Genomic DNA, 26129 nt, shown 5'->3' with positions numbered 1-26129 from the left:
GTCCTTTGATTCCATCCCCCTTTATAGGGCAGTGCGGGTCGGCAGCGCTCAATTAGCGACATGGTGTCAGAGTATCGCATGGCGGACCGCTCGGAGGTGCTGGGGGCATGATTTATCGTATTGTGTGTCGGGCCGGGCTAAAAGCTTGTAATGTTGAGAATGTTAATCTTTATAGCCGCGATTCCCGACAGGGTTAGTATCCCTGCGATTCGGGAGAGGCAGATCCCGCCGGAGACGAGCCGCCCTATAAATAGGCCTGCGTCTCTGGTCCCTCCCGGGGGCTCGGCGTCTCCGCTTTCACTGATCAATACCCCCCTTTCCAAAGGCTGGATCCCCCAGAGCTTCAGAGGCGAAACTGAAACCCGCAGAGGAAGTAGGCTGGCTGCTCTCTGTGAAACCCAAAGATTCGCGTCGCTCAAAGAGCCCGCAGTTGGATGCATCTGTTTTTCTGTACTTATTACCGCGCTCGTTATTGAAGTCAAAATGCTGCAAGTTTCTCTCCCTTACAGCGCCACCTACTGGCAGCAGACAGCCCCACTACAGCGGACAAAGGCGCATACAGAGGGAGGCAGGAGGCCAGCCTCAAACAGAGCCACGCTTTCCTGTGATGTTTCACCCGTTTTAATCACACGGCAGAACTCGAGACTCAAAAATGCAAGCGTAATTACTTTCTATGGAGGAAATTTGTTTTGTTACGGTCAGAGGACGGTCGCACTCAACCGATAATCAGTTCCCGTTTGATACACCGTTTCTCAATGAGAAGCAGCGGCCCCTGGAAATCTATGAGCGGATCTCTCTGAGCTTGCAGGGAGGAAGCCATTAAATCACACCTTCCATGACAGAATCCATTACTCCAGCTCATAGCCTGATGATGGGAGCTTAGAATGAGCGACCCCCCCCCCAGCCACCCTGCCCCCTCTCCTAAACCTCACCTCTCACTGACAGCATCAACAGCCATAATACCCTCATTAGAGCCCGCACGGCGACCTGCCCCGCGCCGGGGTGGGGGAGGGCGGTTACCTTGGGCGGCGGGGCGCAGCCGGTTGCTAGGCGCTGCAGGTGCTCGGAGGCGTGGCTGCAGGCCAGCAGGTGGGAGCAGCAGGCCGAGCGCCCCAGCCTCTTCATCAGGGAGGAGAGGATGCTGCAGCCGCAGCCGCACATGGGCGCGCGAAGGAGAGAGAGCGCCCGCGCGCCGCCCGCCGAAGACCGCCGCTGCCGTTCCCGCCGCTCCGCGTGCCCTCGTGCCCCCCGCCGGCCCCCCGGCCCATCAGAGAGGGAGCTGCGATTTCGGACGCCTCCCCTGTCCCGGGAGTACGGGGCTGTGTGAGGAAGCCCCCGTTCACCTCTCTTCACTCCGCTGTGACCGATACTCCATCCGTTCACCCTGGCTCCTCTCGGCGTCCACGCTCAAGCCTTCTCCCCTCCTCTCTCTCCTCCTCTCTCTTTCTCCTCCTCCCGGTGCACGGACACGCCCCTCCTCTCTAAGCCCCGCCTCCTGCCCGGGGCTCCGGAGCTCCGGTCTCTGCTGTAGGCAGCTGTTACCGCGGGCGACGCTGCTGCCTCTCTCAGTGCTGCTGGTGCTGCTGCAGCGGCTGCCGCTTCCCCCCCCCCCCCGCTCCCTGCTCCGCCGAGCGGCACCCGCAGCTCACGATGAGCCCTCTGCACTTTCACAGTCTCCTCAATCCGGCCGCGACTGACAGAGTAGCGCAGGACACCCCCCCCCGGCTGCTCACCCAGCTCCCTCCCGAAGACCCGAGACCGGGCGCGGAGGGGGGGCGGCGCGGGCGCCTCAACAGCAAAGTGACAAACCGGACCTCCCAAATGCTGTCAATATTTCAGCTCCCATCATCCTCCGAATCGCCCGTCCCCCGCATCCCCGGCCGGGAAAAAAAGAGAGGAAAAAAAAAGCCATCAAGTAAATAACAGCCAAAACGACGGCGAAATTGCCTCAATCTTCCCCGCAATAAAGGAACGATTTTCCTCTCCACTAAGAAAAAGGTTATGCAACCACTTTTGTAGTGTGGGGTTGGAGGGGGAAGAAAGCACTACACTGGCCAGCACCTGCAATAAAACACTCATACACAGCAAGGCGGTGCAGAGATGAATGAGAGCAAGAGAGAGGGAGAGAGAGAGGGAGAGAGAGAGGGAGAGAGAGAGGGAGAGAGAGAGAGAGAGAGAGAGAGAGAGAGAGAGGGAGAGAGAGGGAGAGAGAGAGGGGGGCTTCCCGCAGTCGGAGCACACAGCGTGTCCCACACATATCCTTCCCCACTGTGCTCCCCCCCAGAGGCGCTCACCTTATCGCGGTGTTTAACCCCATTACGCCGCCAATAGAGCCGAACCCCACTCCGCCGCCGGCGGTAATGACAGCTAACGGCCGCAGGCTCCGGGGGGACGGGGCCGATTACCGTGACTCCACAGATACTCGATTTCGCAAATTCTGATAAATGTTTAGCCGTGGAATGCTTCGGTTTCAGTTCAGTGCTTTCCGGCTAACTCAACAGCAGCCTTTCCAAACGGTTCTCTCCAGCTCTGTATGATATTCACAATACACACGGTTACTGAATGCTGTGTTCTGATCACTATTTTGAGGTTGGGTTGGCTTTCCTTCCAGTTTGAAGATATTCTACTCAAACGTGTAAGAGGAAAACCAAAAGTTTGCATCAGCATTTTAACAAGCACATAGAGCAGTACACCTCAGTGCTAAATCTGAGTGGTGCCAGTATGTTCGTACAGCAGTTATTTTTGAACAGCACACATTCAGTGCTGGGTGTCTGTGGTGAAAGTGCATTGATACAGACGCAGCGTTTGAACAGCACACCTCAGCGCTAGGTGTCTCTAGTGCCAGGGCGTTGGTACAGCAGGAGCCAGCAGAGTAGCGGCACTGTGCCAGAGCTCCATAAATAGCCCCCCAATAATGGAGCCAGATCACATTTCAAGATCCCCATCATCCCGGGAGAGCTGGCTGCCAAACGCTGTCCAGACATGGGCCCATTGAGGAAGCTGAGCGCCACAGGATATGAATGAGGGACAGAGCCAAGTTTCCAAATCCCCGCGAGGGCTCGATTCGCTTTCTTTCAGAGCACAAAGGCCAGGTGAGGTGCGACAGGCCACAGATTCTTACACACCGCCCCCTTCCTCTGATTGAGCCTTTAGCCGTCCCGCAGGGTTCGGACGATCACTTCATTCTGTATACAACACAGAACACGCTAACTGGCTAAGATAGCGCACGTGTTCAGAATTCAGGTGGCTGGCATGGTAAGTATTCAGCCTGACAGAGTGGCCTCACCTCTCTGTGCTAACAGCCCCTGTGCTCAGTACTGAGGAGGTGACCGCGTTCAGCATGCGCTCAGCGCCCGCCCGGCGTATTCAAATGCTCGCTGCGTTCCGCAGACGGTTGCCGTGCTCAGCATGCAGCCCCTCGCCGTGGCCCCGCGCCCGCCCACCCGCCCGCGTCCTTGAGCGCCGCTCCGTTTCGGGGGCGCCGCCAGCGCTTATCGAGCGGACACATACACACAGCCCAGACCAGCCCGAGCCAGGCGCAGTACCTCACACCGACCTGCAGGGGGAGCACACCCACCAGAGTCCCAATCCTCATTCGTTACAATGGGGCCTCCATCACAATACACACAGAGAGGGGGAACGGAGCGACAGCTACGTATGGGCTTAAGCAGTCAGACACACTTCCTCCATCAAAGTACATTAAGTGCTACTGGCAAGGAGAGCGACTGCACCGAAAAGCAATCCAATCCCCACAGCACACTCACTTTCGCCTCCCAAACACTAATGGAAAACACCGCTTTCAGTCAGAGGAGAAAACTCAGTTTAAACGGTTAAACCACTTTAAGCAGTGCTTCTCAAACTTTTTTCAGGCAACTGACTTCAGAAATGACAAGGCGCTGAGACCCAAACAGCAGCAGTAAATGAAACGGCACCGCACGTGCAATCGGACCACGTTTAAACATCCCATTTTAACTTCTCAATTAATACAGTGACATCGTCACTATTATCAAAACAAATCAGATTTTTCAATGTTTCGTTACATCAGAACAAATTCATTTTCTGAGTAAGCGCAGCAGGTCTCTCAGAACGGATTTCTCCGTAAGCGCTCGATCAGCCGTATCGTCAGAACAAGTTTCTAAATAATTGCCTCACGTGCAAAGAGAGACGTAAGCTTACTTGTTGAGACAGATCCAAAGAGTAGATCTACCGTTTGGCTTGGTGACCCAATTTAAATCTCCTGCGGCCCACCTGTGGATCCCGACCCAGAAAAATGATGATTTATACTACGGCCAGGCTACACTGTTCCTCTTTACACACAGAACACAGCGCTTACTGCAATGAAAGCCCACATTCTGCTCTGTGACACAGGCAGAAAGGAATCACCTCTGTAAATGGCAGTTCTATGTCCACCAACAATCGCATCTGCTCAGAGACCATTTCCTGTCTCTTCTAAAAATGATCCCTTTCATTTGCCAAAAGACAGGACTCACAAACCAATACAAAGGTAGCCGTTTGTAAGTGTGGAAGAGCGTTCATGTGAGCAGCAGCAGAACGTTCATGTGACCATAAGAACTCCCACGTGAACCCAAGCGGAACATCCGTGTGAGCGCCAGCAGAACGTTCATGTAAGGCCCTGGATCCTGGATCTGGAGAGAGCGTGGAGGGGAGAGGTAAGCTCTTCATCTACATCACCCTATAAGATAGAGGAGAAGGACAGGCCACCCCCAGGAGCTGCACTGAGGAAGACGAGGGAGGAAGAGGAGCTTAGGGGCTCAGGGCTCCGGCTCTCCGTCTCGCCCTGCTCCTGTCTGCCTGGATCTAGATGAGCACAGCACTGGAAAGAGGAGAATTAAAAAAGAGGAGCATTGAGGGTCCATCGCACACCTCCCCACAGGCGTCAGTGATTTACAGTGCGGCTGGCGCGTGCCTCAGAGTCGCTCGGCCGCACCGAGCGTGGGCACTGGGCTGTCCAGCACGCAGCCATGAATATAACACCCTGCTAATTGGCCTGGCGTGTGCCAGAGGGGTGCTAATGTGAAGGCGTTCATCCAATTAACATGCGCATCTCCGCGCACAGAACAGCCCTGCGGAGTGGAGTTGGGGGGGGGGGGGGTTCAGAAAGCGGGGGTTTCGCTCCAGTGCTCCCTCCACGCTGCTCTGTTCCTGTCCAAAGCACCTCCGCAAGGGAGAGAGCAGAACTTTAACCAGCCCCTGCGGACAACGGGAGCCAAACCTGTCCCCTGTGCTGAGACGGCATCACACACACACACACACACACACACCATTCCCCTGGGCCCACAAAGGGCCACGCCCGCTCTGTTGTTCATTAAGACATTAGCGTGGAGCTGAAAGGGCTCTGGCTTACACGGTAGAGCACAGAGCCAGACTCTGGGAAAACCGCCACACACACCTTGGGTCCCAGATGATCACAAACGGATCAAACACGACACTCAACCTATGATCCTCAGCTGATCTGAGTCATTACGCTGTACTTTTAATCCCTTACAGAAATAACTGAATCTACAGAGGAAATGCATCAAGAACAAACTGCTCCTAACCTCAACACTTTTCATGGTGAATTCCACCTTTAGTGCATTGTGGGAACACAAAATAAAGCTGAAAGGGGAAGCTCTGTGTGTGGGTGAGAATACAGACACAGTGAGAGTATTTAAATAACAGTCAGCTACAGTCGACTGTTCTGGCTGTGGTGAGTCGGGCCACATTCTCAGTGTTACTCAGCCGCTTCATTCTGGGTTAAGAGAACAGCTTTCAACTCACAGACTTCAGCCTTTCAGCCCAAGCAAATCCAATTTTATTACAAACATCCTAGCGAGGATTATGTGGTTTACAAAACACTCACACACACACACACACACACACACACAAAATGCGCTCTAACACGTGAGGTGCCCGTAAACAGGGAGCGGGAGAGAGTGCGCCGTTTTAGCCGGGAACAATCCCTACGGATTACTGGAGTCCCTCCAAACCTCAAAATACCTCCAGCCGTCTAGAAGGGAATCGCAGGCCGTTTCTTTAAAGGGCCGGCGTCTGAAGGTGAAGGCCGAGAGCGTCTGAGTAAAGCGTGTGAAGTGAAGTGCGGGCTCGCGGATATCCCTCCACCACCTCGCGTTGATTGCCTCTAATTGTTTCCACTGATTCCCGCTCAGCAGGCAGCGGTGATAATCAGGCCGGCACACTGCCTCCGCCAATAACATCCCCCCCCTTTTTCTACTCTTTACAGAGCACAATTCCTCCACTACAAAGACAACATCAGAGAGCCGGCTCTTTCTCCGGAGTCTGCCTCTCCTCAAACCGCAGCGGCAGCACGGGCTTAAGAACGTATCTCCATTGTTTGTGCCGGCCGCCTTTTTTCCACGGCCTCCATTGTTTTGCGCTAGGCGCGGGTGCAGTTATCGGGCTCCTGTGATCAGGGGCGCGCCGGCCTCTGACGCTACGCAATTAACAGCCCCGACGGCCACACAAAGGCAGCCCTCTCCGACTCGCGCACACAGCGGACCACGGAGAGAGGAGTACAAAGAGGGGAGCACAGAGTGTGTAGCGCAGAGAGAGGAGCAGCACAGTGTGTAGCGCAGAGAGAGGAGCAGCACAGAGAGAGAGGAGCACAGAGTGTGTAGCGCAGAGAGAGGAGTACAGAGTGTATAGCGCAGAGAGAGAAGCAGCACAGAGAGAGAGGAGCACAGAGTGTGTAGCGCAGAGAGAGGAGTACAGAGTATATAGCGCAGAGAGAGGAGCAGCACAGAGAGAGAGGAGCACAGAGTGTGTAGCGCAGAGAGAGAAGCAGCACAGAGAGAGAGGAGCACAGAGTGTGTAGCGCAGAGAGAGGAGCAGCACAGAGAGAGAGGAGCACAGAGTGTGTAGCGCAGAGAGAGGAGCAGCACAGAGAGAGAGGAGCACAGAGTGTGTAGCGCAGAGAGGGGAGCAGCACAGACAGGAGAGCAGAGAGAGAGAGGAGCACAGAAAGGGGGGAGCACAAGAGAGAGCTTCAGGAGGAGTGCTGCCCTCATGGCTCCACAGCCTGGTCAGAAACATTCCTCACCCTTCAGGGGTATTTCATCTTTCCCCTCTCACTGTCGAGAGCAATCTCCTCTCTTTTGGGAGCACCACTTCAAGACAACAATAAGTGGAATAGATACACAAGGACATACGCAGAACTTTGTCAGGAAAAGTAAACAGAATCTACTTTTCCACAGCATAAAATATTAACGACATGAAAGCAGTTGTGGTGCACTCAGATCCTGTCTCATGGCATTCTTATTCTCCTGTTGTCCTCCGTATCATCAACGCATACAGCAAAGCTAATTATGATTTTGGATGCAATTTTGTATTGCGCTGAGCAAGGCTGAGAGACAATGATTCTCCATAACTAATCCTCACATACTTAAGCACACCTACACTAAGATTGTTTGATCTTCATATAACCTTCACATAAACACAAAAACACAGCTGACCACACTGCACTACACCGAGCAGAGGAGTTGCAGTACTGAGCTTAAAAAACCCAAACTTTGCTGGCTGCAGACCAGCGTGGAAATGGCCTCTCTCAGAAACGGGATATTTGTCATCAAGAGGGGACAAGGAATGCAAATAAGACCTGCCCTGCGCTCCACACAGACTTCCAAATGCCGCTGGACAGCGTTTATCACAGACAGCCCAGGGAAAGATGAGGACTTCTCTGCGTGACTAATCACCCCCAGCCTCTCCACAAAGAAGCCCTGGAGCAGGACAGGAGAGGACCTTCTTATCTCTGGCCAGCAGGGGGCGCAAGAGTCACCCTCACCTCCAATGTCTCGGCATCAAAGCAGACCTCCGCAATTACTACTGGTCTCAGCTCGCTCTGAATTATTGTGTGGAGCTCCACTGGCTCATTAGTGCAAAATCAGTCAGACAGCCACCGTTTAATCCACTCTGAATTTGATTTAAAACAGAATCCAACTAGGCATAGCACTGTGAATAACAGCAGCTCATTATTACACCAAAGTCCACCAATGAAAGACAGCTGAAAACACTTAGGAATGGCTGTTCTTACTAAAAGACAAAAATACATCAGGATCTAATGGCCCACACAGACTGCTGAACAGAGCAGGCCTGCACTGTCTAGCAGAGACGGCCGCTGGAAACTGATCCAGGCTGCTCGAGGCAGAGCCACTCTGCTGGCAGCAAGCAGGGGTCTCGCGTAACACCACTGATCCCTGAGCAGTTCCCGCCGGTCACCCACAGCAGTCGGGGGCGCTCTCTGCCGGCCGTTTGAGGCGGAGCGGAAGGGGGCGGAGAGCCGCAGAGCCTGCGGGCCCCCACGCGCTGCCAGCTCCTAATCTCTCCTTAAATACCCAGGTGACCGCCGGTCCCGGCTGGCACGGGGAACGGGGGCCGGGCACTGCTGCCAAAGCCGGTGGCATCTACGGCCGTCATCTGCTGCCCAGAGCAGCCCGGGATCATTAGCTCCCATTCACCGCGCCAGCAGCACTGCGGTTCTGCTGACTATCTGTACTGTATCGGCGTACTGTACCTGCGTACTGCACCTGCGTCCGCCCATGTTTACACCTACAAGGACTTACATAGGTTACAGTTCTACATGTTATCCATTTATACAGCTGGATATTTTCTGAGGCAATTCTGGATTATGTACCTTGCCCAGGGCTACCGCAGCAGTTCGGTTATGAGACCTGCACCACCACGCTACACTGCTTCCCAGACGCACACACACACGCACACGCGCACACGCACACATCAGAGGCTTTTTCACAAAAACGCATCACACCAATGCTCATTTCACACTTACTGACAAACTACAATGGACATGTGGTGGATTATGGGCCTGAGTGGACAGCAAGAGGGGACTGAGAGGGTATGAAGAGAGGGATTGGGGGGAATTTAGAGAGGCGGAGCTGATGGCTCACAGCAGCGCCGGAGACACTGAGACGGATTACACAGCCCCAAATCTCAGCATCTGCGCTACCAATGCCGGGGGATTAGCTTTGACACTTTCCGTTCCTCTGCGTTTTAAACTCCTCAGACAGGAGCTAGAAACTACGGACACGGACAAAAAACGCAATTACTCCCATCCAATCATTCCCATCCCACAAAACATTTGTTTAACAGACTTTGTCATACAGATAACAGCATTTGAATTCTCCATTTGCATTCAGAGTCCAGATACTGAATAGTCACTATCCAGAACTTTCTCCGCCTTTGTCCCCCGATGGTGGAACGAACTTCCACACCTCATCTGTTCTGCTGAGTCCCTAATGATCTTCAAGAAACATCTGAAGACACAGCTCTTCCGTGCTTACCTAAACACCTGAAACACTACAATCTGAAGCAATTCCTTAGATCTTAAACTTTGTTTGACTTATATAAAAATATCAAATCTGTGGTTTCAAGCACTCCTATCTCTACCAGATAGCTTGTACCTGGATTGGCCAACTACTGAAACTTGGTCATGCAGCACTTCTAATATTGTTATATGGCTTTTTGCTTGTGTTGTACTCTGCCTCACTTGTAAGTCGCTTTGAATAAAAGCATCTGCCAAATTAATAAATGTAATGTACATGTACTGGGGTTAGTGTAAAACCCAAGCAAACTGGAGGCATGAATCAAGCCTTCTGGAGGTAGGCAGGTGTGCAAGCATATTCAGGCCAGGAAACACTGCAATCCTCACTGAGATTCACAGGAGCGGCAAGCTACTAAGTCCATCTCAGAAAGACAGAGTTGCTCAACGAACACACTCCCACAGTTTCACTATGGCCCCTTCCTAATCTCTACATATTTCACTGACATTATTTTTTATTTAACATTGCTGCCAAATGCTCTGCTAGAGAGAAAACTGATGTCCTTATTGTAAGCTGAGTAAAACAGCTCTCCCTTATACAGTAAGTTGCACTGTGACGTATTACAAATCAGGAATTCTTACCACAGGACCAATGGTGCCAACATTTTTACATAGTTGCTATTCTCTGGTAACATGGGAAAATGACATACAGTAACCATCCGTACAGCAGCTGAGCTCAGACTGAGGCAGCCTTACACTGAAGCTCCACGAGTCATTAAGGAGAAGCAAACATCTATGATCCAGATGTGCTCCAGTTTGTGGCACGGCTGTGAGAAGAGCGTCCAACAAGTCTTTCAGCCACTACGACCAGAGAGATAAGAAAGGAGAAAGGGGCCAGAAAGACACCAGCCAAACTCTGCCTGCTGAAATCCCATGTGGCCTTTCTGCAGCGGTAAGGAGGGGGATTACACTAAGACACAGGCTACAGTAAACAGCAGTGAACAGTGGTGCACTGAGAATATAGTACCTCTTCCTTTTCACCCACATGTCTGTCTCCTGGTGCTCACTGGGAACAGACCAGGGGTATTACGCTGATTAAAGCTTTTCAATTACGAAGTACTGATCTGTTCGCCTGTTCAATTAACTCCCCCTTCTACAACAATAAAAACCAGCCCGCTCATTAAACTGCCCGCTGCCTGCGTATCGTTTCTGTCGCGGAATCAATTCATGCCAGCGAGACCTGAGCGGGTCTGCACGCCTTCCCTGCAGCTGCTCTCACCGATAGCGCGCTTTTAAGCCGGACCGTCAACAGGACGGAGCCAGCGCGCTAACAGGCCAGAGAGGAGCGATTTCGGGCCTTTGGGGGAACGCGTCAGATCGGGAGCGGACTGAGAGGTTATCGTGCGAGCGGCCTGTGCTGTTGACTCAAAGCTGGGGGGGATGCACCCTGGCGAACAGCACATTTCCAGGTATGGAGATAGGGGGTATACAGCTCTTAGGTCATGTTCACATGCATTGTAGAAGCTGCATTCAACATTCCCTTCACACAAAACATGAGCACCTGAGTCTAATTTTTGCAAAGGATTTTCACACACAAATACTGTAAATGACAAATTTACCTTGCTGCTGGCGGTATGTTGTATGTGCAGTGCAAGCATACCAAAACCACAAGAGTTAAACATGCCTAGAGTGTACAGTGTCTGGCCACCTTTTTATGGTTAATTTACTGCTTGGGATTATGGATAATGGATTATCCATAATCTAAAACACAACCAGCGTTAATTCCTCCTTCTTGGTACAACAAACGCATAGCTCACACTACCGCCCTTGGTTTGGGAAGCAAGCCGCAGTTCACAGACGCTGCCAAGATGGGGACAAGACAGCACCCGGCGTTGCCCTGGAAGGGAACACTCCGGTGTGTGCGTGACCCTTGGAGAGAGGAGACGAGGCCGGACTGCAAACAGAAGCGCCCGAGCACGCCGAGGAAACCGCCTTCCCTGCTCCGGGAGAACGCTTCTGGGGTGGCAGGCCAAAGGCATTGTGGGAGACGACCGGTCCCTGAGTGGGGGCCGGTTGCCAAGGCAGACTCCTCTTTCACATGCAGATGAAGCTCTTGGAGCCTCTGGCTGCGGGGGGGGGGCAGACGGTTTCAGCTGTCACAGAGTCCTGCAGGCTTGCAGTACTTCAGAACACAAACGGCTTTCTTGTCTCCACTCGCTCAGAGGAAACCCAAGAGCTGCTCCGCGGCAGAGAACTTTCGGCTCGCTGTTACCACCCTGCTGTACTTCTGAAGGCGGGCTTCAGTTACACGGCCAGCACCACTGATGTTACTGCAATGTCTGCATGCACAAATATAGGATTTACACATTTAATGCAAGCCCTTTCACTGTTTCGCCTATGATGAGAAACTCTATGCACAGATCCCGCTGGTTTCACTGGGCTGAAACGCTTGCTAAACTGAGTAGCGGCAGACGTATCGGGATGAGTGTGCTTACCCAACCATGATCTTAACCCTTACACAATTACTTGAAAAATTCTAAAACTGATCCAGGGTCTGTGGTTAGAGCTGACTAATTATATCACTGCTGGCTATGCTGACAAGCAGAAAGGCCCGTTTTAACCCACTGTGCAAGTGTGCTGCTTCTCCCAAACCCCAGCGCCCTCTGCTGGCCAGAAAATGTGCCGGTGAGGATTTGATATGGCCTGTTATTTTCCTTTTTCAAAAAAAAACCAGGAAAAAATAATGGGTAGTCAACACACAAGCAACTGCGCTTCAAATATTTAAATTAAAATGAATAAAGTCGTCTGCGCAAAGGGGCGCAAATCAACACAAAAACAAGCCGCATTTTCTGTAGAAGCCATGCAAATTACATTTGATTCCCTCTTTAAAACCACACAGGAATTCAACTCTTTACAAGGGGAAAAAAAAAAACACACCCGTGCACTTTATAATGAGCAATCAGCTTGCTGATTTATTCAAGTCCTATTATTAATACATAAACTCATGAATAAATCAGGCTGGGGGAGGGGGAGACCAATCCGCATTCAATAAGCCTTCCTTTTGTGTGGAAACAAGGCTCTCACGCACGGCAGAGAGAGGGGGCAGGCCTGAGTGCAGAGACGCAGGGGACAGGCCGAACAGCAGCCCCGGCGTGTCCCTGTGCCACAGCCCACCACTGTCCCTCCGACGCCAGACACCGCGGGGTTCAGTCTCCCGGCAGCGGGGTGAAGGTCACCGCAGGGCGATGACACGACAACAGCGTACGGGCAGCGCGCCGTGGAAACGCGTGTTCTGGCGGGACGGGGCTTGTGGAGGCGCAGGGCGGGGCACGGAGGCCAATGCCCGGCGCTTCCTGTTTTCCGGAGGCTCCGGGGGCACAAACGGCTCCTCAGAGACCCGCCCCCTCTGTCCACCGTGGCGGGCGGCCGCCGGAGCCAACCCGGAAGCGTACACGCGGCCGCTGCTCCATTGTTGCGGAGCTTCCCCTCCAGCAGCAGGAACAGGGATGTGGACGGAAGGAGGAGCTGCTGTGGAGAGCCTGCAGAGGCTTCCCTGCGCTGTGCCGGAGCCTGTGTGCTCCTCCCCTGAGGCAGAGCGGAGGAGCTCAATAACACGGACCCTGGAGAGGGTCTCTGTGCGGAGCGGGGCCCAGGAGAACAGAGAGGGGACTGAGGCCCATACTACGGCCCTGTCCTCTGTTTGCACACGCTCCTCCTGCAGCCTCCCGTCCTCTGGCCGCACACGCGCTCCCGTCCTCTGGCCGCACACGCGCTCCTGTCCTCTGGCCGCACACGCACTCCTGTCCTCTGGCCTGCACACGCGCTCCTGTCCTCTGGCCTGCACACGCGCTCCCATCCTCTGGCCACACACGCGCTCCCGTCCTCTGGCCGCACACGCACTCCCGTCCTCTGGCCGCACACACTCCTCCGCAGCCAGGCTGATGGATTCATAATGGCTCCCAGAGCTGCGTTATCTCCCATCCGACCCCATCCATAACTCGCGCCCGTGACTAATAACAGGCCGGGCCGGCAGAGGCAGCGGGCCAAGCCGAGGAGAGAGCGCGCAGGACGAAGGACCCGCCCGGCCTGGCATCGCTGCAGCGCTACAGCAATTAGCCTTACCCCGCTACCCATCAAACTGACAGCCACGGCGCTCAGCGAGGAAACGCAACTCACGGAAAGAGCCCGGACGTTCCGAGCACTAAATCCGCTTCCGAGGGCGAGGGGCTCAGCGCGAGCTCCAGCCACACACTCTCCCTGAGGCTCACTTTCAAACACCTCTCACCCAGAGGAGTGCAAACTGACCTCAAACCGACTGCAGATCCTCTGACATTCATCTCATTTAGCATAGCTGACATCCCTGTCCAGAGTAACTTCCACAGCATACACGGTGTCCTTTTATACAGACAAACTTTTACTGGAGTTTTTCCAGTTTCAGCACCTGGCTCAAGGGCATCATCAGAGCGCCCCTCCTGGGACATGAACACGCAGCGTCTGACTTGCAGCCCAATCCCTTAACCACTGCGGCAGACTGGTGACCAGTGTGGTGATAAGCCTGCTCTCTCTTCAGAGAAAAGCCCAGGGGGGCCTTAGAGTGAGAAGTAAGGAAGAGCTTAATACACTGCACTACGTCACACACTACTCTAAGGGCTGTTTAGCACATCCACAGTGCTCTTACCAGAGGCACAGACAGCTAAGGCTAAACACCCTGCCTGACGTTCACCGGAGCGTTTGCTGCCCGTCTCTCTCGTCTGCCGCAGCATTACTGCCTGCTGGAGCTTCCTTTTGCTTGGGATAAAGGATGAGTGGATGAACACCAAACACAGCCAGTCGGGAGGGAGGAATCCATCTCTTTGGTCCACATACAAGCAGCTCTGCATGGCGGTGACCTCTGAACTCCGGTCAGGCCACACCTGTACCACCTCGTACCTGCGGTTCTGCGTGGCAGTGACCTCTGAACTCCGGTCAGGCCACACCTGTACCCCCTTGTACAGGAAGCATTCCCTCATAACCAGGGGAAGCCACGCCCCCTGTCCTCTGGACGATGAAAGACAGGCACCTCACCTGACTGTCGCCGCGGCTCCCACAGCTCCCATAGCGATTCACTCACATCAAACACAGCGAGATGACAGAGAGCCATTCAGACTTCCCGCTCGCGGGCCGCTAACGAGGACCGCTTTCCCAGCACAGCTGTCCACGGCACCGAAAGCTGCCTCCACAGAGGCGCTGAGGCGTTTCGGGAGGAGGGCGGAAAATCCCCCCCACCAACACAAACACCGGGCTCTGTCCACAAACACCCAGGACCAGCATTTCCCTCGAACGTCACACGCGCTCGAGGAACGGAGGAGGGGCTCAGAGAGGGTGGCAAAGGGTGGGGAGTCCTCCTGTGACCACACGCGCCGCACGCTCTGCTGAGGGGTTATTCTGAGGGGCTGTGATGGAACAGACAGGCTGTGTTGGGCCTGCCCTGGGGCCGGCGCACGTGGTGAGGCCGCTGCAGCAGCTGATCCCTCCCCGAGCGCGGCCCGAGGAAGGGGCGCAGCGCGGCGACACACACCCCCAGCGGGGGTATGATCAGCGTCACACACTTCGGCTCACACACACACACAAACAAACCACAGCCAGAGAACCTAGGCTGTGTCCCCCACAGTGTCCCCCCTATATGGACACAGTCAGCGCAGAGAACCATCTACAGTATCTCATAATATAATAAAAGCCACTGCTCCTCAAAACCGGGGACCGTCTTATCCCACTGCTCTACCCAATGCTGCTCGCCTCTGTGGGGAAACTCTGTCAGCAGCACAACAGCGAGTACAGAGGAACATCAACAGCGTCAGCGCGGCTGTCCTCACGAGAACCGCATCGCTTTCCAGCACAGAGCCTCCCACCAGCGAAATCACTCATGCAACACAGCACAATGGCACTACATCAAAAACACCAGCAGCCCCGTGTACCAGTATCAACACACTGCAATGTAGCCCTTGGCAGGCGGCTACAGAGGCGGGCCTTTCACCGGGCTGTCTGAATAACTGATGGCCTGGCAGGCCGGCCCTTCCTCCCACCTGCGCGCGCACAACGCCGCGTGTTCGCGGGGGATGTCAGGTGAAGCGATCCATAAAGCCGGGCCGGGTCCAGACGGCTGGCCGCTCCGTTAATCGGGGTGCCAGGGCAGCGGGCGGCGGGACGGCGGGAGGACAGTGATGAATACGGGGGCAGTGGCGTGCGAATCAGGGGGCCCTGTTACGGGAAGTGCTTAATCGCGCTTTAATGCTCGGCGGCGGAGGCAGCCGTGAGGAATGAGAGAGACTAATTAGACAGCGTTTAAAGAACTGTCTGCCTTCCTCGAAATCATCCCCCCTCCCCCCAGAGAGAGGCGCTTACTCACGATTCTGCGTCTCTGTTGGCCCACAGACCGCCCTCTTCAGCCCCTGTGATCCTGGAGTCTGAGGAGAGAGAGAGGGAGAGAAGGAGAGAGGGAGAGAGGGAGAGAGGGAGGTCAGCGGAGAGGTCACTGGAGTGTAAACGCGCCGAGGAGAGGCTGAAGGGCCGCGGGGAGGGGGGGGGGGGGGCCACGCCTCGCTCCAGGGGCACACTCTGCCCCCTCTCGCTCACACACAGCCGAGAAAACCGCGCCGCGTCGGATCAGATTAGATCCCTTCAAGCCGGCGGCTGCGGGGTGACCCGGGGAGGGACACAGGCCTAACGCTGCGAACACAAAGAGAAGGGAAGCCGCTGTGCGGGGCTGAGACGGAGCCAGCGGATCCGCCGGCTCCTGGCAGCCGTGCGATACGAGGAGCCCAGAGGCACGTCCTCGTCAGCCTCCCTCCCTGCAACATTCCCACATTCCTTCCCTGCCCATTCACACTGCAGGGAGACAGCGCAGACGGAGACGCCCCCCCCCCCGAACTATAGTAACCCCGCTCTCATCACGGACGAGCGCGTGCCAGCATTTAAAGATCCCTGGCAGCAAAGCAACCGGTTTACGGCCTCTGCGAGCTCGTTAACACAGGGGGGGGAAAAGGCACTAAAATAGCAGCCTTATTGTTCCGCAGTGAACACGTGGCTGTTTGGTCACCGTTTAAAGGGTTTATCTGAGGTCAGAGCGCTCACACAGCTGATAGGGCCGAGTTCCTCTTTCCCCTCAACCGTGGGGCCATCAGTGTAACCGGAAGCTGTGAACCTGCACGCCGCAGGGCCTAACATTAGAACCCACAACCTGCCGCCGACATCCGCACCGGCGCAGAACTGCAAGCCCGGGTGCCTGCCCCGCCAGCGCATCAATAGCGCAGCGGAGCGCCAGGTTCCCCAGCATGCCGGGGCATATCTCAGCGCAGCTCCCAGCACCGGCAGATTTATTCATTAACCGATGGTGTGATAAAGCACCCGGGCTCACAGGGGCAGGAGCCCTTCAGCGCGGAGGCTGGGGGCCAGGGCAGAATGCAGAGACGCAGCAACTCTATTACAGCGGCTCCTTAAGCTCTCCGCTCCAGCCACAAGGCTACTCCGCCTGCCTGGGACAGTTAAAGCCCGAAAACATCCCAGAATGCATTTAATCGCTCTCTCGGATTTCAGAGAGAAAACGCACTGCATGTTTTATTCAAGCTGAATGTTACGTATAAGCGCCGCGGTCCTCACCTTTAACAAAGCAGGAATCCAAACTCAGGATCTTTTTTTTAACCAAGCAAAACAAGCCATTTTTGGTTTCTTCTGGCTTTGTGTAACTGACTCCTTACAGACCTGGCCCTCTCTGGATGTACCAAACTCACTGAGCACACTGTGAAGTAGAGGCAGAGAAGCAATGCCGAGGGGATCAATGATCACTAACGAATTATTAAGGGCTTAATTGGCCCAGGAAAGTCCCCTCAGCACACCCTGAGAACCCGTGCTGAGATAGCCGTCTGAAAGCACTGACTTGTGACAGGGGAGTCTCAAATCAAGCATCCATTCAGTCACTCTCTGAAAAGGAGACATTCAGAAGGCAGGGCGAATCAAAATGTGTGAAACGACAGGGAACATCTGTCTTCATCCTCACCATGTTCTCGCAAACATCGAAAAACACATTAGTTTTTCCATTCAGCGTCACTCTTAACCTTCAAACTTCAGCCACACAAAGAGAAGGAGCTTCTTCTGCTTTTCGTTATCGATCTTCAGATGGAAACATCACCTTTGGCCACAGAAGGGCCCTCTAATTGCTGCGCATTAAAGAGCACCTTGGGACGGTCCCCCAAAACGACCCGTTCCCGTTCTAATTATCATTTCAAACGCATGACTAATTAGAGGCTGAAATAAATCTTACCCCATTACCCGCAGCGCCGCCGCCCCTGGTCACACATAAAGCACAAGACGTCCACCAGCGCAGCGGAGCTGACGTTACAGCAAGAGCAGCCAGAGACACAAACACCGGCCACATGGTGCAGCTGCTTCCAGACAGAAGCATCGCCCTGACCATAAAAACCCCAGTTTATTTAAAGCTCGGAGGGCTGTTTCTGCACGAGAGGAGGAAGGTAAAGAAGGAGGGTTATGTAATGCGTCTGGCCGGCAGATGGAGAGGGCTTCGCAGACTTGTAAAAACCCCCTCCAGACAGGGGGAGAGGGGCGCCTCCTTATCGCCCGGGCCCCCGCCGCAGACAGGCCGGCATTGAGAAAGAGCCCCGGCTCATGTGTTCCGTTTACATCAGCTCCTGGCCAGACGGTAATATTTATACTATACATACGCTGCGGAGCTGCACCAGCTGGCCTGCGTTCCCTGGCTACCGGGCTGGTCACATGACCCAGGCCCTGCAGGCTGGAGTCGGGCTGGAGCCGCGGGAGCGCTGCAGATTTGACTGGCGGATCTGTGGTCATCAAGGTCTCCCAACCGCCTTCATTCGTAACATTGGCAAAAAGCAACAGGTACCAATGAATGTCAACGGCTACACCTGAGCACCCCGATGTTTAGGAATGCGTCAATACACCAACAGACACCTGCCAAGTTCTGTTGACAGATGAAAAGCAGGAAAGGGGAGGCTGGCGTAGAGAAGGCCGCCATGCCTGTGTGAAACATGGAGGTGGATCTGTCTTAGCTCTCGAGAGTCCAGTCACCTTCGTCGGTCTCATAGCAAAGGGTGATATTAACAAATCACAGGACATGTTTTGGCTAAAAAGCCTGGTTCCCCCAGCTAAGAAGCTCAGGCTTTGGTCTGAAAATATAACTTCCAGCACAACGATACAAAGCATGCACCAAAGTCCACAAGAAAAATCGTTACAGGAAGACTACACCTATGTTTTGAACTGTCGACCTTTGACCGCACTGTTGGGACAGATACAGCTCACAGTGTGTGTGCAGACCCTTCTTAACAGACCATTCAATCATGTACCATACCATTGCATCAGCAAGGTTAGCTTCTCTCCACCTGTTCCAATGTCTACTGGTTTGCTAACATGAGCTATAAAATCAAGCTGCTTAGCATGGCAAATCTTGTATTCTATTACCTTTCCCTCTGTTTACCCAAACATTTTCTATACAATGATTCCTATTGTTCAAAGTATGAATCCCCACACCCAATGCTTTTCTGGCACCAGGCTACATACCAATGGTTACACTGACACAGCTCTGATCTCTGCACATGTTGTGAGGTTTGGAATACTTTCTCATATTGAAGCCAAGTCCTACTAATCTTCATAAATCTCACCAAATTTAGGAGTTTGTCTAAGTTGGAGGTTCAATCAAAGTTGTGTATTTGTTTACCTTAAGCAGCATAAGTTAGAGCAGTCCAGTGTGTTTCTAATGCAGGCACTTGTGACTTGCATCACTGCTGGGTGTTAGATCTTTATGAGTATGTGAAGCTAACTGTTCTACATTACAGTGCCCTTTTTCACACGGTACACTCAAGGCACAGTTCAGTCTTTCCAGCACTTGAAAGACACTTTTTGAGTTCATCGCGTGTCAAGAAAAATGGTCCTTCTTTAACCTGGAAAAGACTAACTGCTTCAGGCAGACACAAGTCAACATGGACTCAGTTCATATCCCAGAATTCTTCAGTCCTTTTCTTAAAGCCAAAGTCACATCTCAATGTTACAGCAAACCACACACACACACACACACACACACACACACACACACACACACACACTCTCCGAAGAGCAAACGACAAAAACACATTCCGCACAGCAAGCAACACAAGATCACACACGCACACACAGACACACACACACGTCAATGTAACCTAATTCCAATGCTGACAGCATACCACACACACACACACACACACACACCAGAACACAGACACTCCACAAACACTCCTGCCCAGGGAGCACAAAAGCCACATTGCCACATACAGCCTGCCGTGAATGTAGAGACATGGAGGCGCTCACGCACACACAAACACACTTGCTCACTCTCTCGCTCCACTCTCCGCTAATCATCTCCCAGCCTCCACTCTGGCAGGAATATGTGAAACATTTGGGTGCTGGGAGAGAGATTCAATTTGCTTTTCCTCAAGTGCACGGTTGGCGCCACTTAAAATACAACTGATTCATGTTTCCAGATGTGGCAGAAGGGAGGGGGAAAAACAGGGCAGGATCAAGGCAAGAGCCTTCTCACACTGCTCCACAGCAGCCGCTCTGCAGTAACACGATTCCGCCAGCGTGCGTATCCCAGCGGCCCGGGCACCCCGAAATCCCAGCGGCCCGGGCACCCCGAAATCCCAGCGGCCTGGGCACCCCGAAAGCCACCCACGAGGGAACATTCCTCAAATGTTTCCATTCCAGCATCTCTCTGAACGCGACTCTCACAAGCGCTCGCGCTGTCTGGAGGAAACTCGAGCCTCCGAGGGCAGCCGTGTTGAGTTCTCCGGGAACAGACTTTTTAAAAACGAATTTCTCGGTCTCCCTCATCAGGGAGTACAACGTGGTTATCGCCGACACCCCTCTGGCAGGCCCTGGACGGGGAGAGGACACTCCCTCTGTGACAGACGGCTCTCTCTGGCGACGCGTCAGGTGAACGCACGCTGTGATGAATAATGGACGCCACACAGAAGGCCAGCGGAGACGTGTGGAAGGTCACACTTTCCGCCGTGACTCGCTTCATTATTTAGGCCCCGGCTGGTCGTCTTACAGCCGAACTTCTGACCCCCGCCGGTCAAAACAACCATCTGCAGCTTATCGACGACACCGATGGACGCTGCCAACACCTCACCCTCAGATAATACTCACACGAGATACAACACTTAGGGTTAATGATCAAAGACGGGAAGAAGGGCATGATTGAATACCACATCCACCCGAGCCAACCAATGAACTGCCAGGGGAGTGTTAACACAAGCGCCCGCTAGACTAACATATCCGCTGTATACGGCAGGACAGTGAAGGAGACTGGCCTCAGACCAGACTCCCCTCCCCCTTAGAGTTAGCACGTTTTACACAGACAAGGTGAGGCCGTGAAGCCCTGTCTCGGAACATTCCGGAATGTCTGTCCTCAGATAGCGATGGCCAAAAGTTTGCCTGGATGTAAGTAGATGAGGCGCCCTGCTCCCCTCTCTCTCCCCCTCTCTCCCTTTCCCTCTCCCTCTCTCTCTCTCTGGGAGTGTGGCGGCTGCCGCGGCTACTGCGAGGGGCTGGAGAGACAGCAGGGGAGAGACAGTCCCAATAAATCACAGCAGGAATGTGCTTTCATTTCCTCTCACGTCGGGCGGCTCTCTTCCGCACAGAGAGCGCGCGTGTGAGTGGAGCTCGGCAGTGACACCCCTCCTCCAGCAGCCCAGGCCCCCCCCCCCACAGGAGGGGCGGGCCGCAGAACCGACGGGCCAGGCCAGCTACAGTTACAGGAAGAGACGGACTGGCTTTAACGCAGGGAGACGCCAAGGGATGGTCTGCCAGTGTAGCATACTGGTAAGGAGCAGGGCTTATAACCCAAAGGTTACTGGTTCAGTTCCCCATAAGGGCATTGCTGTTGTACCCTTGGACAAGATACTTGACCCACAATTGCCTCAGTAAATATCCAGCTGTCTAAATGGATAACATTGTTAAAACCTATAATTGATGCAAGTCCCTCTGGATGAGAGCATCTGCCAAATGCCAAAAACTTAATGTCTCTGCAGTCTGCAGAACACCCCAATCCTCCTGTCTGTTCTCAACAGGGTTCAGGCTGATGCTGACCTGCAGGTAGACACCAGCAGTCTGGCCTGATCCCTCAAACTCCACCAGACAGACAGAAAACCCGAGCAGCACCTGCAAACATGTGCAAAGAGAGGAACGCCTCTCCATCCGAAAGAGGGGCTAACCCTAACGCTGGAAAGCGAAGCTCAGGGCGATCCCAGGGCCGTGTGCAATATTCCTGTGCTCCATGGGGCAGTATTGGGAACATTTAGGCTGATTTCGGATAAAGTAGGAGGGATTCTTCAGTCAACAAAAGCTTTGCCTTGTTCTTCCATGACAAGGTATATCTGAGTCTGGGCAAGTTTAAATGACTCACTAGTATGGAAGCAGTGTCAGAAAGAAGCTTATTCTGCAATACATGCTGCAGATATGACACCTTGCAGTCCTGAGGTTCACATGGTTTCTCCCCCCAGCACAGGTTCTGCAGGCGTGCAAAGGAAACACGGGTTGGTGCTGGGCTGGAGGCTGTGTGTGTGTGTGTGTGTGTGTGTGTGTGTGTGTGTGTGTGTGTGTGCGGGTCCTGGGAGAGCCCCAGCGGGCTGGCGGCGCAGACACAACAGCGCCTCTCATTCGGAGGGGGTGATGGAGGGCCTGGCCCCGCTCCAGCCACCGCGAGGCCCCTCTCCCACGCTCACCGGCCGCCAGATGGGCCGGCCGGCGCGCTCAGGCATTCGTCTTCATTAGGCCCAGACGCGCTGAATAGCCAGGCTGAGCACGCACTCGACACGGCCGGGCCCGAGTCACCGCTGCGCGCGTGCACACAAGCAAACACGCACGCATACGCACAGGCACACACACGCACGCACGCACACACGCACACACAGAAACACGCACAAAGAAACACACGCACACAAACACAAAAAACAGGCACACAGATACACAGGACAGCACCATACAGATGAGCAGCTGGGCTGTTGGCTCCGATTCGGCTCGTACCCAGCCATCAGCGGGTTAACCCAGGAGAGCCCTTCCTCTGTGAGGGCGGCTCAGCGCTCACTGTGGTGATTACGGTCCCATAAAGCGTGTGACCGGGAGGCTTGCGCTTGGACAGGCACCTGCGTACGTGGGCGGGCACAGATCCTATCAGCGTTTACCTGCCTGTCTGATCACCCAGCGCACTGCGCCCGAGGCAAGCCCTTTGTGCCCAGGAGAGAGAGTGGGGGGGGGGTGCAGACATGCACGTCAGCCTCACATTAAGAGAAGAATGCACTGTAACCACAAGCCATCTTTATTCCGTCAATAACCGCTCGTCAATTTCACAAGCTCTGCGGCCCCAAGGGAGGGGGGCAGGGGGGCTGATTGCATTTCGGCTGGTGTGGGAAATCATTTAACATGGCTGGACTCCCAGACACAGGCTGATGAATTTAAAGTGTCCATTAAGTCTGAGGATGGTGGATTTTTTCCGCACACTCGACCCAAAAAGGGGAGGGGTGGGGGTGGGGGTGTAGCACTGTAGCAGACCTTGCACAGACAGGACAGGAAAAACACGGGCCTACCGTCCACAGGAAGCCTTAGGGGCCGAAAGAAACATACAGGCCGACCCAAACCACCCGACCGCAAACCCACATTCACCATGGTCACAGGGTCCGGGGGAGGGGCCGCAGTGACGGGCAGTTGACGGGCGCTTCTGTGGCCGCTCCCCTTCTGATCAGCTATGGTATGACCCTTGGATTCCCTTTGAAGCTGTCACAAAAACCCCATCTGTCAAACATGTAGCTTAAGTCATCTGTTTTACTTAAGACTGAGGTTAGTGGAACAATCGAGTGTGGCAAGTGCTCTTGTCCCTCTCGCAGGCCGAGACGTACAGGCGTAGAGGATGACACACCAATAACACACATTTCATAATCACACAGCCATCAGTCTCCTGAGTCATCAATCTGTGGCTGCACAGCGATGAAAGGACACACACACACTGCCGGGAAAGGTTCTTCCCGTGTTACTGCCGTGCGCCTTTGGGGAGGCACTGAATTCAGCAAAAATGCAGACGAAACTGAAATCGCGCTGCCTTGCAGAACGTTCCGTGCAAACCTGCAACCCCGAGCTGGTCCCCTGCTGGGAATGCGGCTGTTGCATCAGGCCGGCGTTATGTAAGTTACCTTATCAGCAGCCGGTGTTTAAATCCCTGCCATTGTGAGGACGGGAGGAGCAGCCGTGCAGCAGGAGGTGTGGCAGGAGGAGCAGACGCTGAAGGAGCGGAATCCTGCTTCTCCTGTCTCAGGACGCCACACGAAACCTCTGATTAAATAACCGAACTAAGGCATGTCACTGCGCAGTTCCATGCCACGTTCAGCCATCTGACTGCGCAGTCCCATGCCACGTTCAGCCATCTGACTGCGCAGTCCCATGCCACATTCAGCCATCTGACTGCGCAGTTCCATGCCACGTTCAGCCATCTGACTGCGCAGTCCCATGCCACGTTCAGCCATCTGACTGCGCAGTTCAATGCCACGTTCAGCCATCTGACTGCGCAGTTCAATGCCACGTTCAGCCATCTGACTGCGCAGTTCGATGCCACGTTCAGCCATTTGACTGCGCAGTCCAATGCCACATCCAGACAACTGACTGCGCAGCACAACGCCACATTCAGGCATCTCACTGCACAGTCTAACGCTGCATTCAGGTGTCAAACTGCGCACTGCAACACCACATCGAGGCCACGCAGACAGGGAGCTGAACACCGCGCCCTCTCTCTGTCTGAACCCTACTAAGGCGTGTTCAGGCTCCACTGCCCCTCGGCCGGGTCTGATACAGAGGAGAACAGGGGGCCCTTTGAGGCGCCGCACTGTTCAGGGAGGGCAGGTAGCAGGCAGTGAAGAGCCTCGCGGACCAGCGGACGCACAGGGGGCCCATTGTGAGCGGAGGAGTGTGGGAACGGACAGAGCGGGGACAGAGCGCCGACGCCGCGCCCCACCGGCAGGTAGCACGTCCCTGCGATTCAGCTCGGCGCGCGGCTCCCCCGGGCACAATCCCGCTCTGTGCACGCAGGCCGTTCTAATGACGGCCAGGGAAAACGGCCTGCGTGTTTCCCATGATGCACGTCACGCTGCCTGCGATCTCCCCCCTGCTCTGTCCCTGCGTGCTCTCCCACAGCCTGCTCCTGAGTCCCTCAGTGGCACACATGCCACTACCTGTGTCACCGTGCCTTTAAATGAACAAGCATGGCACATTCATAACACGCCACGCCCTCCTCAGCCCCGTAATTCCCAGCATGCACCTGGCAGCACTGGCAGCGCTGGCAGCTGGAGGAAGGGCGCGAAGGGTGCGTTAATTTGCCAGCGGCTTCATTAATCAGAGGGTGTTCCCCTATCGGCCGAACAGCCGCGACGGTCGTCCTCTAACGCTGACGTTAAGGATTGCCTCTGTGCAAATGAAGGTCCTTTGCATGTCCCCCGAACCCACTTCTCCGCGCTCGCTCTCAGCCGCCGGCTTTAAAAATAACCCCTACTCTCTGCAGTCAGACACGCATACAGGATGTCACGTCTTTGACAATGAGGAACAGTCCATTTACAGCTGTTCACAGAGACCTGCCCCTGGGGCCTATAAATCTAGAACTGAAAGCTGGATCTGATCCAGAGTCAGCGCCACCTAGTGTCACTGGGCCAGAATGTCCGACACCCCCACGAAGCTTTTCCACGAGCAAAGCTTCCCCCTGGGGCCCTCCACTCGAACCCAGGGCCTCAGCTGCACACCGACTCTTCCTCTACACCTCCACCCCAGCCAAACTACAGCCAGTCCAAGAGTCCAAACCGCTAACTTCCCAAATCGCAAACCTCAACTCAGTACGCTGTCCAAACAAAAATCATGGGTCACCCCATCTGACTGCACAGAAACGGGTGTGCCTACAAGGATTTCTGAGGACTCTGTAACGGCGTCAGTCTAAAACCAAACAGCTGAACAATTTCCGAAAGGCTGCCAACAAAAACCAGTAGCTAAAGTTCAGAGAAAAGGCCAACAGTGAGGATTTAGCTGTAGCTGCTAAGCTCGCTGTGTATACCGTCACTGCCAGTGCTAATGCCCCGCTAGCTTCTGTGCTTCTTCATGACTGCACGCAGAGGGTTTCGCTGCAGTCCGTCTGAACCTGCTTCAGGTGTCTGCAGCGCGGAGAGCGTTAGAGGGATTTCCCCGGGAAGCCAGGAACCCGGCAGAGAAACAGGAGCGCCGTGTGAAAACAGCGTGATCGGTGACCGATGTCGTAAACCTCAGACCTTTCACCTGCCGGGGTTGTGTAACGCCTCACCTGCCGACTCCCTTCTCCCTCCGGAACAGGAACGCAAAAGCAATCAGAGGAGGATATAAATAACACCTGTGCCAGCACGTCAACATCACACACAGAGGCAAACAGATGGATGGCAAGCTGAAGTAATTCAGGTTACATTACATTACTGTCATTTAGTAGACGCTCTAATCCAGAGCGACTTACATAGGTTACAATTTTTTATGTGTTACCCATTTATACAGTTGGATATTTACTGAGGCACTTGTGGGTTAAGTGCCTTGCCAAAAGGTACAGCGGCAGTGCCCCAGCGGGGAATCGAACCGGCAACCTTTCGGGTACGAGTTCTGCTGCTTACCACTAAGCTACACTGCCAGGTTAAGTGCTATGCTCAGTGCTACAGAGGAGATCACACCTTCAGCCTACAGGTAACAGTATGCCACATGTCTACCAGTGCATCCAGCTACACACATTCCCTTGGGTTCATCTTCA

At 54.2% G+C, this 26129-nt stretch overlaps 1 long non-coding RNA gene across 1 annotated transcript in view; it reads right to left on the bottom strand.

The window, feature by feature from the left end:
• The window catches only part of LOC118769714, a 52040-nt gene that overhangs the window by 11407 nt on the left and 14504 nt on the right, over positions 1–26129 (bottom strand). Inside the window, exon 2 of the long non-coding RNA XR_005004514.1 lies at positions 15675–15732. This is a non-coding gene — a long non-coding RNA (uncharacterized LOC118769714). The remainder of the gene's footprint in view (positions 1–15674; positions 15733–26129) is intronic.

Source organism: Megalops cyprinoides, chromosome 22, assembly GCF_013368585.1.
Source record: "Megalops cyprinoides isolate fMegCyp1 chromosome 22, fMegCyp1.pri, whole genome shotgun sequence".
NCBI classification, from domain to species: domain Eukaryota; kingdom Metazoa; phylum Chordata; class Actinopteri; order Elopiformes; family Megalopidae; genus Megalops; species Megalops cyprinoides.
Note: the sequence above shows the minus strand (reverse complement) of the source record. Positions and strands in the feature narration are given on the sequence as shown.